We start from the raw sequence: 9,246 nt of genomic DNA, 5'->3' as shown, positions 1-9,246 counted from the left end.
TCTTTTTTCCATAAAATAGACCCAGTGCAGAGAGATGTATTTAAAGTCAAGCTCCCCTGACAATCTGGCCACTTGTCTTCTTTGCTTTCTCTTTCACCTTGTCTTCTTGGCACACACTCCTGTAATCTACACTCTGCATCAGGTCTCTCTGTGATTCTGGACTTGTTTTTCCCTCATTTCTTCTACCTGTACTTTCTCCTCTTGCTTCAAATCTTATTTATTCTTTAAGTCCCACCTTCGCTATGGAAGTAGTCCTATGTAGCTGATTAAAATTATCATAATAAAATGTTATAATCCCTAATATTTATTGAGCCTTTCTAAAGTACAAGGCAATTTACCTGCATTGTATTATTTAATCCTTTTATTAATCCCTAGGAGATTATGTCAGCTTCGTTGGCAAAGACTGAAACTTGGGAAAGGTTAAGCTAGTTGCCCAAGGTCACCTGAGTGGAAGAGCTGGAGGTTGAGGTCTGAGATCTGCTTCTTCTCTTCTGAGAACTGCTAATGTAGTTAGAATCAATCTGCTCATGATTAAGCACTTTAAAGTTCTCTAATTATTTCAAATGATAGCAATGTCTTAACCAAGATAAGCCTTGACAAGAGGACTACAATACTTTCCATTTGTCTATATCTCCCCAGATTTCACTTGGGGTGGGTACACAGTAGATTCTTGGTACCTATTTAGTGATAAAGCTTTAGTTTTTCCTATGAACTGATTACTTTCACCACATTTATATATTCAATTACCATGTAAACCCAACTCAGCTCCTCTAAACAAACACATTATCCTGCTTTGTGACAAAATTGAGTTAACACTGACACAAAAGAAACCTACAATCTAATATTATTAAAATAATTATCTTAATTAAAATTATTAACATATTCATATTTTTATTAAGGAATTGGTCAATGGATCCCTTTTTTTAAAATGTGCTAGGGAGTGTTGTAGGCACTGGGGGAAATCTTCCTTTACAGTAGTAAAGAAAGTATAGAGAAAATTTCTGCCCTCACTGTGTTAATCACATTCTAGGTTACAGAGAAAGATAAGCAAAATAAATAAATAAAATATATTATATGTTAGAAGATGATGAAGTGATACAGAAAAATAAAGCAGGAGAAAAGATTACTAGAAGAGGGATAGAACCTTAGTAGAAGAGTGTAAAGGGAAATGAGGCAGGGAATGAAGTGGAACAATACAAAATGGTCCACAACCTCTCTAGCCACTGCCACACAGGAGCCGGGAAGACACAAAGCAGGTGATCGCTAATGGGTGTCTAGAAGTCATATTTGATCCAGTCTATGGGAGGAAGAGATTAGAAAATTATTGGTAGGCTCTCTGCCACTATCTGTTTGGTAAATGTAGCCATTAGTTCTAATATGCCAGCTTCACTGGACTAAGAAAAACCTAGCAGATAAATAAAGCATGTGTCTGTGTATCTGAGAAGGTCATGGAGAAGTGGCCTTGGGAACTGGATCTGGTCACCATGACTTAAGCATCTTTGCTTCACCATACACTTCCACTATGAGGTTTTTGCCTTGGAGCCTGCTGACCATGTACTGACTCTTCTGATAAGTTAAGATAAATTTACTCTTTCCTCCTTTAAAGTGTAGATGTCAGGCATTGTGTCTCTGTGATGGGAAAGTTCATACAATAGATAATCATTACACATACACACACCCCTCCCCTGACTTCCTAGCTATCAGTCTGGCTTCCTTGCCTAGCTCCCAGGCCTGTGAAATGCTGTGGCATTTCATTAATGTCCAGAAATGAGGAGAGGAGAGAGAGAATAGACATGCACCTGGTTAGCCTGGCTATATAGCAACTGACAAGTGAGAGGGCCCAGGAGTCACAGACAAGCAACTGGTTGGCTCCAGGTAGCAGGAAATATGGAGTTTGAATGGGGTTGGTAGGCAGCAGCAGGGACTGAGGCAGAGTAGGTGATTGGGGGCCTACAGGCACATAAGATTTGCCTGATATAATTAGTTAATAACAATATTTAACAGAAATAAATACAATCTCCAAAACAAATGAGACAGAAAGTTCATTTTCCCTAACTTTGGGATAAACTGTAGATTAGTGATGTGGATATGTTTTATGTCAAGAATAACCTATGAATAATAAAATGTAATGCAGAATGATGAGGTTCTATCTTGGGAACACTACTGTTACCCTTACCAGGTCATGTGCAGTACAAGTGTCCCACCAAAAGTTAAAATGATTGAGAGAGTATGGAAACATAGGTCAGAGGATAAAATAAACATCACACCAATTTAATTAATTTAACATAGTTTCATCTCCTGCTTTTTAAAATGGGCAAATGGGAGAAATTGATGGGTTTAATCATAGCTGAAAATTCACTATGACTATTACAGGTATCTAAAATACTAATAACCTATTCTGCCATATACTTTTTCAATTTTAAATCATTTAGCTATTGGAGAGACATAGTTATAGAAGAAGCTTCAAAAATTTAATTTAGAAAATGTAATATTATTTATAAAGCAAGACAAATCTAGAAGGAACAGAGACATAAATGTATAGCCAAGTACATCACTAAGGCAGAATTGTATGCAGCACACTTTTAGTGTATGTTATGAGTAACTTTTTATAAAGATTCAATCTTCCACATTCTCCCTAGTTCCTTTTGGCCATAATTCCTGCCTCTGGAGCTGATGCCTGCACTGGGTGTATTTATTGACCTTGCTTTAGTATGTTTTGTCTCCAAAAAAATAGTTTTATGAAAACTCAGTCAATGCAATCAGACAGTTGAACTTTCATTTGGCATCACAGTAAGATCATGTGTGTTTTGTGAGCCAACTACCTCATTCAAGAGGTTTCCCACAGAGTTGCTACCTAGGCAGCATCAGGGCAATCCTTCATTTGACACCTAAGTAAGCTAGTCTAAAGCACAAATAGACTCACCCATTTTCTACTTTCAGAGCAGAAAGAAATGCCTCCTGATTTCTTCCAGGATGAAGTCTTAAATATCTACTTTCACTTCTGTACAGAGGTAGAAAGTATGAATAGAGAAGAAGTTCAAGATTCAGTTGAAACAAATACCTCTCACTTTATTTTTATTTATTTATTTGTTTGTTATCACATCAAAAATTACAGTAGAGCTTAGTAGTTTAAAGTGCACATTTTGTACACCAATAATTTCCATTGGTTAGGAATTCAAAGTAGGTTGGGCAGTTGTTTTTGGCCCCTGAGCTCTTGTTTTATAGCTAAGTTACTAGTGGGAATGATAGTCATCTGAAAGCCTCACTGGACTAGAAGATTCACTTCTGATATGGTCCATTTACATGGTGTTAACAGGAGGTTTCAGTTCCTTATGTACAGGCCCCTCCATAGACCTGATTGAATGTCAACATGACATGGCAGCTGATCACTTACCAAAGTGATCCAAGAACCAGGAGAAAGCCACAGTCTTTTTATGACCAAAGATGCATATGTATATCATCTGATGGTTTGGATATAAAATGTCCCCCAAAAGGCTCGTGTGTTGAAGGTTTGGCCCCCAGTGAAACAATGGGTGACAATTTGGGAATGTGATTGGATCATGAGAGCTTTGATCTCATCAATGAATTAATCTATTGATGGGTTCACAATTTAATGGACTATGGGGAGGTGACAGAAACTATAGAAGGTAAAGCCTAGCTAAGGGTGTGACCTGGAACAGTATATCTTGTGCCTGACTCATTCCTCACCCTCTTGCTCTCTCTGCTTCTGGACATCATGAGGAACCATGTTCTGCCACTCCTTTCTGCCGGGAAGTACTGCTTTAACCCAGCCTAGAAAGAATGGAACCAGTTCACCATGGACTGAAACCTCTGAAACTGTAAGCTAAATCTTTCCTTTTTGCAGTTGACTTTCTCAGGTGTTTTTTTTTTTTACAGTGATAAAGAGCTAACACACCATCATTTCTGTCTCATTCTATTTTTTATACAAGAGAACCCTATTGAATGCAGGAGGTCTTACACAAGGGTGTGAATACCATTTGGAAGGATCATCTCGAAGCCAAACAGAGGCTGGCTACCACAATCTCTCACATTTGTTTGGACACATAGTGCAATGCTTAATAACTATCATTATCAAGAAACTCTATCTTCTAACAGATTTTGCTGCCTTTTCAAATTCCTTTTCCACTATAGCTGATTCCTACTCAAGTCCTTGAATATTAAAGTGGGACTGGAGAAATGGAGAAGTAGGCACAAGATATTCAGTGATTTACTCAACGTCAGCCAACAGCAGAGCTGAGAGTTAGAATTCTCTCCACGGAAATTCATGTCATTTGATTACAGCACTCTCTCTCCTTTTTCTTGATCATCTTTCTTTTTCCTTATCATTACCCATCATTCAATAAAATTCTTCCCTCCTGTCTCTTCTGGCAGCATCTTAGATGACTTCACTGTTTAAGTGATGAGCCTCATTTTCTTTACCTTCACATCCCCAATGACGTTTGTCCTGTCAGCCCAGTTATCCATATCCACATTCATTTCAAGAACTTGGTTACCAAATCCACCCAATTTAAGCACTGACTGTCTAACACAATTTCCTCTCCTTCCATTGCTATTTGTGATGATTAATTATATGTGTCAATGAGGGTAGGTTATGGTGTCCAGTAACTAGGCCACATGCCAGTCTAGATGTTGCTGTGAAAGTATTTTTTAGATATGAGTAGAATTCAGATCTATAGACTACAAGTAAAGCAGATTAGTCTCCAAAGGTGGGCTTCTTTCAGTGTTTGAAGGCCTTATCATCAAGCACTTCACACCTACTGGAGAAAGTCACTTAATAGAGCAGACTGATGCCCCCCACTGAAATGGACCTCCATTCTCCTGGCAATTATACAATAGTTCTATGACAAGTTACCTTCTATGCTCCTTAAAGACTTTTGAGGGGTGTGGGTTGAAATAGGGACTCACCATTTAATTTAGGCTGGACCTGAACTCACTATGTAGCCCAGGGTGGCCTTAAACTCACGCTGATCTTCCTGTTGCAGGCTCTTGAGTGCTGGCATTACAGGTATATGCCACCATTCCAGGCTGTGAAGCCTTTTAAAGAAAACATTATCACTCCGCCTTCACCAAACCTCCAATTTACTATTGTTTCCCTCACTCTCAGAAGATGATCTGGTCTCTTATTTCACAGAGAAAAAATGGCATTTGCCAGTACTTCTTTATTTTGCACTTTGCAAACTCACAATTTTATCTTTATTTACATGTGTCCATTTTTCCTTAAAAGAAACAGAAAAACTGCTTCAACTGGTCAAATTTCTTCCATTTAAAAAATAGTATGCAAATTTTATTTACATTCCTCCTAGGTGCTAATCTCTTGCCTTTCTTTTTTAAAATTTATTTTAAAAATAAAAGAAGGAAAACATATTAACAAACAGAAATCTATTGACAAAATAACAATACAAGCAATATAGAGTTACAGACAAAGTGGTAGGAAATTAACAATGGTTGTTGTATTACATATTGATATCTTCAAAGTGGTTTCTCAGGAAAACAAAAAAAAGACATGCAAGATTGATCAAAGTAATCATTAACTGTTCCTTTCAGTAAAGTGATAGAAGTCAGTAGTACCACCATGTTAGCTACCCTGGATATATATATACATACATAATTTCCCTTTCTTTCTTTTCTCTTTTCCCTCACCCCAGTTGCTCTTTACTTTTGAGGATTTTCCTTTCTATTGTACATATATGTTTGGGTGACAACTATTAATGGATGGATGGTAGGGGCTGGGATAAAACATTGTAGGCCTTGTTGAGAAGGCTGTGAAGATTCCAAACGTAGAAATCTCCCAGACAGTGGGAAGGTCTGGGGGCGTAGGGGCACATGTAGTTAAGGACCAGAAGAGGGGTGAGGTTGAGAAAAGGACTGATTCCTTTCAGTGCCAGTTGACTGATTCTGAATTTCCTAACATGTGGCTAATGACACCAGATTGGGCTGATGACCCTAAATGGGTGACCTAACTCAGAAAGGCAGTGAGAGCTCTCTCTTAGGGTTTGGGAAGGACAGAGGATCTGTTTAGGGAGAGTTATGTGTGACTTGCTGAGAAGGGACTTGGTCTTCCTCCACAGTGAGGCTAATTTGACAGCTTACTTTCAATTGTTGATTCCAAACCATAGCTGTTTGCTGTTGCAAAATAAGAGTTACATAGATTTTCCTCCTTGCTTCATCTGGAAGAGTCAACAGCTACCTGTGGAACTGTCTTTTTATTCACCTTCCAGCTTCTGGGCTCAAGCTAATGCTCTGTATCTTAGAAATACTGATTAGAACCTGGGACTTCAAATGTTTGGAAAAGAAGACTACGCCTTTGCAGTTTCCATGAGGAACAGGAAGTTCTTGATACTCCTCACAGTGCTAGAAGTAAGGTCATCAAGAAGGCACCCAACCTTGCTGCTGACCCAGAGCCACTACTAGAAGTCTGCTCTTGGGAAGGACTCTGGACTAACCTTTCACGCTGAAGCTCTGCAGCAGACTTATGCATCGGAGAATTGAACCAGGGGAGAGTCTTACAGAGCCATCCCAAATCTGATGATTAAGTGTCTCAGAAGGTGGGAGATTTTTGTATGTGGATCTGAAATGTGGATATTTTCAAAGCTTCCTAAGAGATTCTAATGTAGAGCCCTGATGAAGAAGTACTGTTCCCTTCTCATGCAGAATGCTTTTCTTGGCAAGATAACCCTTCTTTTTTCCTTTAGGAAAAATAATTGCTTTTAATTGACACATAAGCATTGTACACATTTAGGGGCATATAGTGTGATGTTTTGGCATAATTCAGATAATTAGCATATATATCATTTCAGATACTTATCATTTTTTGCGTTGCAAACATTTGAAATGCTTCTATTTTGAAGCATACAATAAATCGTTGTCAGCTATAGTCATCCTCCTGGATATATGAACCTCTTGGACAAGTGGTCTTGTAAGTTCTCCTGGAAGCCACATGGGGCTTCCACTGTAGGCTGCATTTTTATCCAAGCATTTGCTGCCCATTCTTACTACTTCCTTCCCTTTTGCCCTTACCTGGCCCACCCTGTGCCTTTTTGGTGTCTGGTATATCTGCTTCCTAGGGTTGCCATAGTGAAGTACTACAAGCCAGATTGTTTAAAAGAACAGAAATCTATTTTCTACCAGTCACAGTTTTGGAGGCTATAGGGCCATAATCCCTCTGAAGCATGGGGGGGTTCCTTCCGGTTACTGGGAGCTTAAGGTGTTCCTTGGTTGTGTCCGCTTAATTTCAATCCCTCCATTGTTTCATATGACCATCTCTCCACATTTGTTTCTGCATTTTCTCTTCTTTGTGTTGCTTTACTTTGACATCATCTTGACTATATCTGTAATGGTCTTATTTACATATAAGGTCACATTCTGATGCATTGGCTGTTAGGATTTGAGTGTATCTTTCAAGGGAGCACAAGTCAATCCATAGCACCTGGCTTACCTCATAGTCCTACATTGGCCAGAGTATGAGAAGAGACACAGGCCACTTTAGAGATGAGGCTTTAAGATCAGTCTCCTATCTTTCAGTTCCACCGCTACTCGATAAAGAATGATGTAGAGAGAGGTGTGAGCCTTCTTCTTGGAGTAAAGAAGTTATAGCTGACACACATAGGGACAGCAACATTAACTAGAGAGAATGATCTATCATTGTAAAGCCAATGGGATTTTGGGGAACTTGCTACCTCAACACGGGCTATTAAAATCTAACTAATCTAAACATCTTTTTTGGATACTCCTAAATGTGAGACTGTTCCTTATATCTATTAGTCCGAAGCAACCTGATTCATCTCTACCTGGGAAGATTCTGTTATATTACATTCTTACTTCCTGGAAGTGACACTGGGCTTGGAGGTTGAAAAAGGTCAACATTTTACTCAGTATTTCAGGTAGATATTAGTACTTTAGGAACTTACAGTTGTTCTTTGGTGGACACCAGTGTCAGAGCCAAATGCTTTTGGATCCCAAATAGAAAAATTCCAGAATGCGTTTTCTTTTCTCAACTGCAACATGAATTTATCCTTAACCCCTCTGTGAGGCACAGGGAGCTTCATGTGTTGCTAAACACCATCTTCATTTTCCTTTACTGCCTAGTAACTAGTCAAATGAGTCTTCTGAGACTTGACTAAAAAAATTTATCAATGACTAGAAACATTAGTAAATAAGGATAGAGGAGGACAGAGAGCGACATATTCTGTAAATAATAGAAATAGTCCTAGATGAAAGGTATATAAACAGAGCAGACTCCAATTTTGTCTGCTAAGAATTTTGTTTCCTTCAGAGCAACCAAGCAACTGTTTAGATGCAGCTGCTTCTTCAGTAGAATATTCAGACCGAGTATGGAAATTTGCCTTCAGTATGCCCCTATATTTTATTTCAACTGAAAATACTTTAAGTCACTACAGTTGAAATACTACATGCTCACAGGGCAAAAATCCTAATTTAGATTTTTGGAACTCGTGATAAGCATGCCTGGCCTAAAGTGAGTGAGGCCATGGTGCATAGAATCTCTTTGCAGTACTTTCTCAAGACTTTATCCAAATAGCCATCATCTACCCAGTTCAACCAACAGACACTTGCTAAATGCTACGTGCCATTTCCTAAAAGACGGATAATCTACAAGTGCTGCTACGCTCCCTTCCTCTCTCCTCTGGGACATCATTAGGCTCATGCTGTAGTTCACAGACCTGGTGGTGCCACTGTACTCAGATCTGAATGCGTTTAAAAGCCCAGCCCCAACCCAGGCAGTCTCTTACAGAATCAGAACTTTGGGGCATATCCTGGCTAAGCTGAAGGAGTTTAGAGACAGTATGAAGAGTATGGATCAGATTGCCTCTGACTTTGTCAGTGTGATTCCTGGCCAAGATACAGATAAGGTTTCCCAAGACATACAAAAAAAGTGAAGTATAAATCATAATTATATTCTCCACAACACTGGAAGAGCTACTGCCCTTCCTCTGTGACATCCAGGAGCCTGGCCCTTATCCTGGCCTCATATGTCCCAGAGGAGGGTTCTGAAATGGGTTCATATCTCAACCCATATTCAGAGGGTTCTAGATTTTTCTTTCCTCCCCTGGTCCTGCTCCATGTATCCTGGGTACCAATGAAAATCTGAGACTGAGAAAGAAAAGAAGGAAGAAAGGAAGGAAGGAAGGAAGGAAGGAAGGAAGGAAGGAAGGAAAGAAGAAAGGGAGGGAGGGAAGGAGGAAGGGAGGGAGGGAGGGAGGGAAGGGT

The sequence above is a fragment of the Chinchilla lanigera genome, unplaced genomic scaffold (genome assembly GCF_000276665.1).
Source record: "Chinchilla lanigera isolate Chin_1 unplaced genomic scaffold, ChiLan1.0 scaffold00100, whole genome shotgun sequence".
Classification (NCBI taxonomy): domain Eukaryota; kingdom Metazoa; phylum Chordata; class Mammalia; order Rodentia; family Chinchillidae; genus Chinchilla; species Chinchilla lanigera.
Note: the sequence above shows the minus strand (reverse complement) of the source record.